This window comes from Electrophorus electricus, chromosome 7, assembly GCF_041902795.1.
Source record: "Electrophorus electricus isolate QZ-2024a chromosome 7, ASM4190279v1, whole genome shotgun sequence".
Lineage (NCBI taxonomy): Eukaryota > Metazoa > Chordata > Actinopteri > Gymnotiformes > Gymnotidae > Electrophorus > Electrophorus electricus.
The window spans coordinates 10698755-10709080 of NC_137503.1; positions in this window are offsets into that span (position 1 = coordinate 10698755).

Below are 10326 nucleotides of genomic sequence, written 5' to 3' on the forward strand. Positions count from 1 at the left end.
GTGCTCTACAGAATTCACAGCATGTGGTGGCACACAGTTGTTAAAATGGCATAGTCTGTCTTCAGTTTTGACTTTAGTGTCCTCCGCCAATGTCCCTTCACTAGCTGCAGAAACAAAAGCCAATAAGATTCTAGTAGCTCATTTCTTCTGAGAAGAAGGTATAAATCCTTAGCTGTCGCATCACTGAGAAGGACAAAATCAATGCAAAACTACTAGCTTCTGTCTTTTCTGTGTACAAAGCCTGTCGGAGGGTTTAATTTTTTGTGCCTGATACATGTTCTGCAGACTGTATCTGTATCACTAGTGACTGGAAGGTGGATGGGCTTCATTACAGGAGTATCTAATTAGATAGATTTGTACAAAGGAGTTGACCCCATATCGCAAGATGAGGTAGCAAAAAAGGCCTGACTGCATTCTACGAGGGACCAATTGTGCTTGCACCATAGTAACTGAGTAAGATACACCTGTTGCAGGAGACACTTGGGACATAGGCCTTGCAGGTGAATATACATCTGTACGTAATAATGGCTGTCCCTGGTGGTCTCTGCCACTGAAAGAAATTGTGGTAACCCTGAGCTAGCTCAAGCTACTGTAGCTAGCTTACACTGTTCCTACTTATTCAAATTCTATTCACTTAAGATTCAGTTTTCATCTATAGTGAAATAATTTAACGTATTTCACATACTGAAGAAAGCATGATGGTCCAGCTTGATTGCACTATATCTCAGCCAATAATACAGTTCTTTAAAATCCATATTAAAGTTCCTTCCCTTTAAAAGCAGATAAACTGTGATGATAATTAATTAATCAAACATGCACTTCCATGACATTCATGGAGAGAGACATTACTCCTACACCTGAATCAACCTTACAAATATATTTGAAATTAGAAGGCACTACCTGCATTGCATTCTCTTTTTTCATTGTCAGCAAATAGTTGGTCCCAAGAGAGAGAGAGAGAGAGAGAGTGTGTGTGTGTGTGTGTGTGTGTGTGTGTGTGTGTGTGTGTGTGTGTGTGAGGCCAAACGAGACCAGATGACCAAACAAGACCGGAGAAGCTGTTGCTGACAGCTTCTAACCTCAAATGACAACAAACTTGTTCCACAGCTCTGATACCATTAAATAGAAGAGTAAGCTGTAGAGAAGTGAGACATTAATAACCCCTCTATATTCCATACACTATGTACAATTAAACAATTCTTCAAAAAATTAATTGTCTTCAAATATGAAAACTAACAAACAAATAATTACATTTAAATAAAATTAAATAAACAAATTTAAATATATTTTTGGTTGATTTTTTAGCCATTACTGATTTGTTGTAAGATCTGTAAGAAACTGTGGGCTCTTTTCCAACTGCTGTCATTGTAAGAAGAGGTAAGGAAATCAGGGAAAGTCCAGAACCCATGATTCTTTGCTAAAGACACCTGGGAACCCTATGACACAGTAGTCATGGAAAGGACAGTCTTGTTAGATATTTGTCTTAGATTAAGTCAAATCAGTTGAAAGTTTGAATATGGAGTGAGAAGTGATGAATACCCAAGTGTTTAATTAAAAAAAAGAGCAAAGTGTCTGATGAGAAGGCCTGGTCCCTGCCAAAAACAAAAAGCTAATCACTGCAATGAAATGCTCCAGTCAGTAGCACAAACAAGTGAAACCTCTCAGCAGCCACTATATCTAAAATGCCTGTGCACTTCTTTAGGACTTTGAGCACAGGCCAGTGCTGATTTCTAGTGGTAAATTCCAGCATTCCAGTGCAAATTAAAATGTTCCAGCTTTACAGCAACATAAAAAGTAAATGAAATCCATTTCAAGAAGATGATATGGCAGTAATAATAAAACATAATGAATTATAGAACTTACTTTTTTCAAAATGTGAATAGTTATACTAAATCATTTAAATGAGACACATTAACTGGCATGGCATCATAGTTCCAGTATCCAAAATAACTTTTCAAGTCTAGACTAGACTAGCCTGCTCTGTAAAGATTGCATGAGGGTACTTGAGCATACTGTCATAAATGCCACATGGGTCACAATCATTAAAGCAGAAAATGTGTCAGCTAGAACACCAGACACTGGAAGCAAAACCACAAATCTTACATGTAGCACTATCGCTATAAAAATGATCATATTATATACACACACAAAAACCTACATATGCTACTATTATGTTTGTTGTAATTATATATATCATTTTATTTAATATTGTATATCTTGGTATACATTATACCACTTACCAAGAGATTAGTTCTATGGTTGGGGTTAGTAAACTATGGGCTTGTATGTTTTGATAGGCCAAGATGGGTGGTGTATGGGATTCTAAGGCCTTACCTTACTAAGCCTAAACTATGTAAAGACAGCGTAAAACTCTTAACTGCACCTCTGCAACACACAAAGCATTTGATGGCAGTGACTAGCAGAACTAAAACTCTATTCCAGTATAAATGTATGTATGTGTATCTCCAGGGGTTTGCACCAGGATGTTGGCTCAGGCACCAGTGTAAGGCATGTGCTTCTGCAGACTGATGTTAGTGTACTAATGTTCCAACCACTGCAGTGATAAAGCATGAAAATGAAACCTTCATCGAACTGTGTGGTAGGATTTGACCTAACACCTTTATAAATAGTACATCACATATATAACATCCAACTTAAAAGCAAAGGTTGGGGACATAGATCGACTGGTAAATTTAGAGTTTTGCTTTATAGCTCAGCTCCCAATTTACCAGTACATTCCTGTACACCGACTGCATTACAGACCTTTCCCAGGGAGACTGCTAAGTGTGACACCTCTATAGTTTCCACACACTCTCCAGGCGACTTTCTTAAAAATGGTGTCCACCACCCCAGTTTGCTAATTCAGAGGCACTGATCCTGAAGTGCCTTGCCTCCCCAGAGCTTTCCAACTACCTCAGTGACTTCAGCCTGGCAAATGGAATCTCCTGCATAGCAGGTATGTTTCTCAGGTTAAGAACGACAATATTCTCAGGCGAGTTCAGAACTTCAACACCCTTTCTTGGATGATGTCCCTCCTTCTTCTGAGCTTTTAAAGTGTTTTCATCTCTTTTATTCCACCTGAAGGGCATTCTCCATGGCCTCTTCAAAGTCCCTCTCCCTGAATTTTGAAAAAGTTGCAACCTTTTTCACCTATCGTTATCTTTCAGCTGAATCAGGGGTTCCTTAAGCCAACCAGGCCCAGAAAACCTCCCCCTTCTGAATGACAGAATCCCTCATAAATGTTGTCCACCACCAGGTTCTTCTGTTGCCACCATAACAACCACCAACAAGCTTTTGGCAACAGCTATGTGCAGCTGCTTCTACAATGCAATTCTTTTAGAGGGTTCACTCAATCTCTAGAAAATGTAAGAAGCTCTCTTAGAGGTGGGAATTGAAATAATTATGGACAGTGTCCTCTGCCAGTCTTTCCCAGCAGACCCTCAGCACATGTTTGGGCTTACCAAGTCTTCCCTACCACCTGATCCAACTCACCACCAGATGGTGATCAGTTGACAGCTCAGCACCTCTCTTTTCCTGAGTGTCCAAAGCATATGGCCTCAGGTGAGATGTCACAGCCACAATGTCAATCTTTGACCTTTGGTCCAAGGTTATCTGGTACCAAGTACAAAATGTGAGTTAAGGTGAGCCCAACTATATTTAGCTAGTATCTCTGAACTCACACACCAGCTCCAGTTCTGTCCCCCTGGTGAGGTTACAGTCCACCTTCCAAAGTCAGTTTCTGCTGCAAGGTCTGTAACAACAAGAGCCTGGTCTTCGTCAGTATTGCAATTGCACTGCAGCCTTAAACCTGGCCCTTGGTAATTGTGGGCCTACATGGTCTTCCCAAGTTCACTCTTTGGGTTGAGCCTGACTGGGTACAAGGGCTGCCTGGTCACCATGTATTCACCAAAGAACACTAGTCCCAGGCCTGGCTCCTGAGGTATCCTCCTACACAGGATACCCAATTTATTGGTCCTTTTGATCATAAGAGTGTTTTGTTGTGGATCATGTTTGTCTGCATCTTCACCCCAGAACTTTGTCATGGAAGACCCTACCAGGAGCCTGATGACTTAGCTCCTGGTGACATAACCTTGGAGATCATTAGAGAATTTTAAATTTACATTTACATTTTCAGCATTTAGTAGATGTTCTTAGCCAGATCGACTTACAAAAGTGCTTTGTCATCTAATCTAATTAAATGTATACTAGCCAGTACAGTAGTTTAGCATTAAAGATACCATTGAAATAGAATACTGCTAAATACAGGAATCAATGCTGATACCTAGAAAACGATGCAAAATGAGCATAAGTACTATATCAAAAGTGCAATATCAAACAATAAGTGCTAGAAGTGTTCAGTTAACCAACAGTAGTACAAAATGTCCATAGGTGCAGGGTTAGTGGTCATTTAAATATTATCCAAGGTCCTGAAGGGCATATGTTATAGTTTTATTTTTCTACAAAGGCATTTTTACAATGGTGTGTAAAGTTGCCTCGGCAGAGTTTTGCCTGTGACTGAGAAAGACAGTTCCCATTCACCTGCAGTATGGTGAAGATAAGAGAAAGACAGGTTGTACTCAGCAGCAGCGTGGAGAAAACAAGAGGTTTGACAAACAGAATAGACAGCTGCACTAGACTACAAGGGAAATACATGAAAACATTACATCATATTTACAACTGTGCATATCTAAGACATAAAATTCTTATATATTCATCCATGTACATTCTTTTTTATGGGGACCTTGAGAGGCCACGGAATAAACCCATTTTTATTTTGTGTGTATAAAATATTAAATTGCACATATAAATTAGTTTAACCTGGCCATGAGATACTAAGTAAAGGTTATGAAACCACACATCGTGGGTGATTACTTTATTTGTGCTCTCATTTTTTTGTTTTTCACGTTCTTCAATGAATCAAATTGTGCTCACGTTACTGCAGCTGGTTGATGATTGTACTAGATGGAAGTGAATGTACTGATTTTAAATGTAATTTCCACATATACACAACCAAATGTAATACATTATGGTGATTAATTTATTAAATTCCTAATTAATAAATAAACATTTTAAGTTTCTGAAAAACAGTTCATAAAACACTGATAAGTTATTACCCTCATAATCATGATGGGACAAGCAGTGGAACTATTAACATGTTTATATTTTTCACCATACAGTGACCAACACTTTTACTAAATATTTTGCTGTCATAGGTAAACATTTATTATTGTAATGAATTCTTATAAATAGTTTACTTGAAATATTGATTTCAATTATGGTTATAGCATATTCTTCTAATCTAGCTTTAGCATATTGTAGACGTATTACAGTGTTGAATCTACTAACAAACGTTTGATGACTAGAAAAATTCTAGATATGTTATTTAGATGAAAACAAAAGCAAGACTCTAAAGAAGTCACAAATGTAGCTGGGCATATTTCCTATGCAATAATTATGTACTCTGTTTATGTATATGTGTATTTTCCTGTTTCTCACTGGATGCTGAACAAAAATGTAACCCATAATCATGCAATCAACTGCTTTAAGTGTTGATATTAAATTAACCAAAATATGACTGCTGCCCTTTTGTTTTCACAGAAACCTTCCTCAGTAACAAAATTCCTGATACCACCATCTAACTGGATGGTCCTTTGTTTTGTTCTGACAGAAATACAGCTATGTCCTACAAGACGGATGGAGGATGCCTATCGGTCTACATCAACACAGAATGGTGCAAGAACTCTGTGCTAGTCTCAAGCACTGCTCACCACTGGTGGAGCATGTGAATGTAAAATGCAGACCATATTAACTACCATGGGAATTCACCACTGTGCTCATAGTTGCAGTGTATGACACCCACCAACCACATGAAAGAGGTGCTCTATGAACTGTTTGGGGCTATTACAACTGCAGAATACATACCCAGATGAACTATTGACATAGATTTCAATCATGCAAATCTCAAGTCTCTGTTCCCTATATTCCATCAGCATGTAGACTTTGCAATGAGAAGGGTGAACACATTGGATCATCCCCAATACATTCTAAGCAAAGCCCGACCTCCACCTCAGACACTCAGACCACATCTCTGTCATGCTAATACCAGCATACAGACTGCTCATCACACTCTCCAAGCCAGTTCTGCAGTTCTGGGTGAAAACCTGACCAGCAGGAGCCATGCATGCTCCATGTCTGCTTAGATCAAAAGGTGCAGGCTCTTTATTAGTAAATCAAATAAGGCAATCTATGGCAGAGGGCAGAGCCTTTTGCTATAAAGCTCTCACACTATAGAATACCCTTCCTGTCAATGTTTGAGACTGAGACACAGTCTCAATATTTAAGGCTAGGCTGAAAACCTTTTTGTATAGTCATGCATTTTATTAAATACCTCTCCTCTTAGGTAAAGGTGTAGATCTCGGGGTTCATGGGTACTGGGATGTTATGATACTGTTACTTCACGTTCTTTTAGCACTCAAGTTTGGTGACTGAGAACAGCAGAGTGTTGATGTTCCAGGGATCTCTCATGTCTGTGCTTCCTTCTGGATCTAACTTTTTACCTGTGCTGCTATAACTACATCCATCTTTGAACTTCATAGTTCTATAATTTACACACTCTAGTATTTGGACATGCCTAATAATGTAGCCTCTCTTTCTGTCCATGTAAATATACTCCTGGTGTCATGCTGTTGCTGAGCCTCAACCTGTCTCAGCTGCTGAGACTCCTCCCACCACCCTCTGATGCCCTCCTTCTGTGGTCCATCCTCTCTCCATCCCAACCACCCACCCCTCCATTGCCCTCAGAAGACATTCTTTTGCCAGATGGGTTTTGGACACATCTATGCTCATCAAACCCAGACTAGGACTTCTAGAACCCTGGAATAGACTTTTATTTCTCAGTAATTATTTTGTTATTTGTTATTTATATTGCTGCTATTGTGGTGTCCAGTGTTGACTAAAGGAGGATGGGTCCCCCATTTGAGTCTTGCTTCCTCTTATGGTTTCTTTCTCATGCTCTTAAGGAGTTTTGCCTTGACACTGTTGTCTTTGGCTTGCTCACTGGGGGCTTGAATCGAGCAACTGTAAAACTGCTTTGAGATAATGGCTGTTGTAAAAAGTGCTATATAAAAAAATTTGACTTTAACTTTGAGGTCTTCAGGATTTTTTTGAGTACACAGTCTAGGGCACATTTAAGAAAGCTGCAACAAATGGTGAATCCATCAACCTGGAGCAGTCTACAGCATCAGTGACTACAACATGTGGCTACAGCAAGTGCATTAATGACGTTAATGCCTTCAAACTACCCACCACACACCCCAACCAGAAGTCATGGATGACGGCTGAGGGGCATGTGCACTTGTGATGCAGCCTTCAATGCAGGTGACAAAATGGCTCTGAGAACAGTAAGGGCCAAACTATCCAAGGCTATTAAAGATGCGACGCGCACACGTGTTCACAGAATCAGTGGACACTTCCAGGACTCACATGACATGGCACAAGTGGCAGGGCATTCAGGTCATCACCAATTACAGGACAACAACTCCTGTTTCTGACAGTGATGCTTCCCTTCCAGACATGCTGAATGACTTCTATGCACTGTTTGAAGCACAGAACAATGTAGCGACAAGAAAGACCACTCCTTCTCCCAGTGATCAGGTGCTGAGCATGAGAAAAAATCTGTGCAGAGTTAACCCATGGAAGGCCACTGGACCAGACAACATTACTGGCCTCAGAGTGCAGACCAGCCGGCCGATGTTCTCACAGGCATCGTCAACATATACCTGAGCATCCCTACATGCTTCAAGGTCACCACCATTGTCCCCATGCTGAAGAAGTCTTCAGTGCCCTGCCTCAACGACTACGGTCTCATCACACTCACACCTATCATCATGAAGTGCTTCAAGAGACTTGTCATGAGGCACATCAAGATGCAGCTGCCCACCCTCACTGGACCCCCTACAGTTTGAATATCATCCCAATTGTTCAACATATCATGCAATCGCCACCACCCTTCATCTGTCTCTTGCCCATCTGGACAAAAAGGGGCACATATATAAAAATGCTTTTCATAGACTTCGATTTAGCATTCAACACCATCATTCCTCAGCATCAGATTGAAAACCTGAAATTGCTGGGCTTGAAGACCTCCCTCTGCAACTGGATCCTAGACTTTCTGACTGAGAGTCCCCAGTCAGTCTGGATCAGGAGCAGCATCTCCAGCACCACCACACTGAGCACTGGGGACCCTCAGGGCTGTGTGCTCAGTCTATTGTTGTTCACGCTGCTGTTCCACAACTGTGCAGCATTGCACAGCTCAAACCACGTTGGTGTGTCTCTTAAGCAGGGATGACGAGTCAGCATACAGACAGAAGGTGCAGAGGTTAATATACTGGTGCAAAGTCATCAAATTGTCTGGGAATGTGGAAAAATCAAATGGTGGTTGACATCAGGAAAGTATATGTGATCACTCTCCAATCAACATCAACAGCTCCTTTGTAAAAATCAATACCAGCACATTTGTTCTTTGCTGTCCACCTAGCACAGAACCTCACATAAAACCTCAACACTCACTGCATAGCCAGGAAAGACCAGTAGCTCATCTCTCTACCACCATCCTCACCGTATTCAGCAGAGGGACTATAGAGAGCATTCTGAGCAACTGCATCATTGCCTGCTTTGGGAATTGCACCGTTTTGGACAGTAAGACCCTGGAGAGAATAGTAAGGACAACTGAAACCATGATTCTGACCCACCTGATTAAGATTTGGACCCCCCAAAAATAGGTAGAAGCAAAAGTTGGGAGGGGGGGGGTGTCTATATATATATATATATATATATATATATATATATATATAGAGAGAGAGAGAGAGAGAGAGAGAGAGAGAGAGAGAGAGATAGCCTTCTTACCTGTAATTGTAAATATTGCAATATATTGCCCATATTCATGTGGGGAAGAATTGTATTATATGGTTATTTCAGACTTTATTTCCTAAAATGGACCATACCATTTCTCCTCTTGTCTTTCTGGTTCACTCCCGTTATTGGTCGAGTCATCATTATGGTTGCAGTTAGAGAAGGCATTGTACATGATGTAAGTAGCTAGCTATCTAGTTTGTTTAAAACACTTTAATTTATTGCCTCCTGAGTTTCTGAATTAGATTGTGTCAACTGCATATAGATGAATACTAACATCAGGTAGCTTCTAACTTTTGCCTGAAGTTACAGCTGAGGTAAACTAATATTAGCTGATAGTCTGCCCTTTCATTTCCAGTGTTGGCTTGGCATTTCATTAACAATATAAAATGTCATAAATTATCTAATGTTAGCTAACACTGGTGCTCAGTCAAAACCAGTGAGACAATATAGGATTTGTAGAGATACGTTCTGACATCAACATAGAGTATATTTCATTTGAATAGGTTTGGTATGGCTGTGGTGGTGTAGTTAGTCTTTTTTTTTTGTTGTCGCTTTTTTAATATTAGCTTTAATAAAAGACACCCCCTTTGTTTTCACTCATGAATTCAGGGGTTTTATCTGGTTGGGTAGTTGAGCAATCCATGTGTGCTGAAAGCTGAATAATTGTATTAGTTCAAATGTATGACTACTTTCTTGAACTCAGATTAGATTTCATTCACAGAGTCAACATGAGCAAGTGGAAAGGATGAGATATAAGGCACTTTTCTGTGCTAAAAAAAGAGTAAGTTGAAACTTGATTAGAATTAGGACATAGAGATGATAATGCAGACATTATTTTCAGTGGTTGTCATGTAGGCTTAACACTGAGCAGGATAGTGTGGGTGATGATGAGATTTATACTTATGTGCTGTTGTAATAAGGAAGTAGAGGGAGGTCAGAAAAAGGAGAATCTGCAGACAGTGGAAGATCAGGAAGAGAATGTGCAGGCAGTATCTACTAGCAAAGTGGTTAGAAAGGAGACCACACTTAAAGATGTATAATATCATCCCAGACATTTAAGTAAATAGTACTTATGGATGTATGGTATGCACAACAATCATACCCTACTGTTTTCCACTAAAGTGCTTATACTTTTAATTTTGTATTGGCTACTGATAGTAAAGATAGCATTACACCATCACAGCTGTCTTATCCTTGTGTGTCAGGTACTGTAAAGATTGTAAGATTCAGTGCACTGAAGCACTCGCCTGCACTGTATTAGTTTACCTTTACATGCTGGAGAAAAGGTTGACCCCCCCCCCCCACCACTGTATAATTTGCACTCTGGCTGAAAAGATCATTGGGATCTCTCTCCCCTCTGTCATGGATATTTACAACACATGCTGCTTTCTCAAAGCCACCAGCATTGTGGAT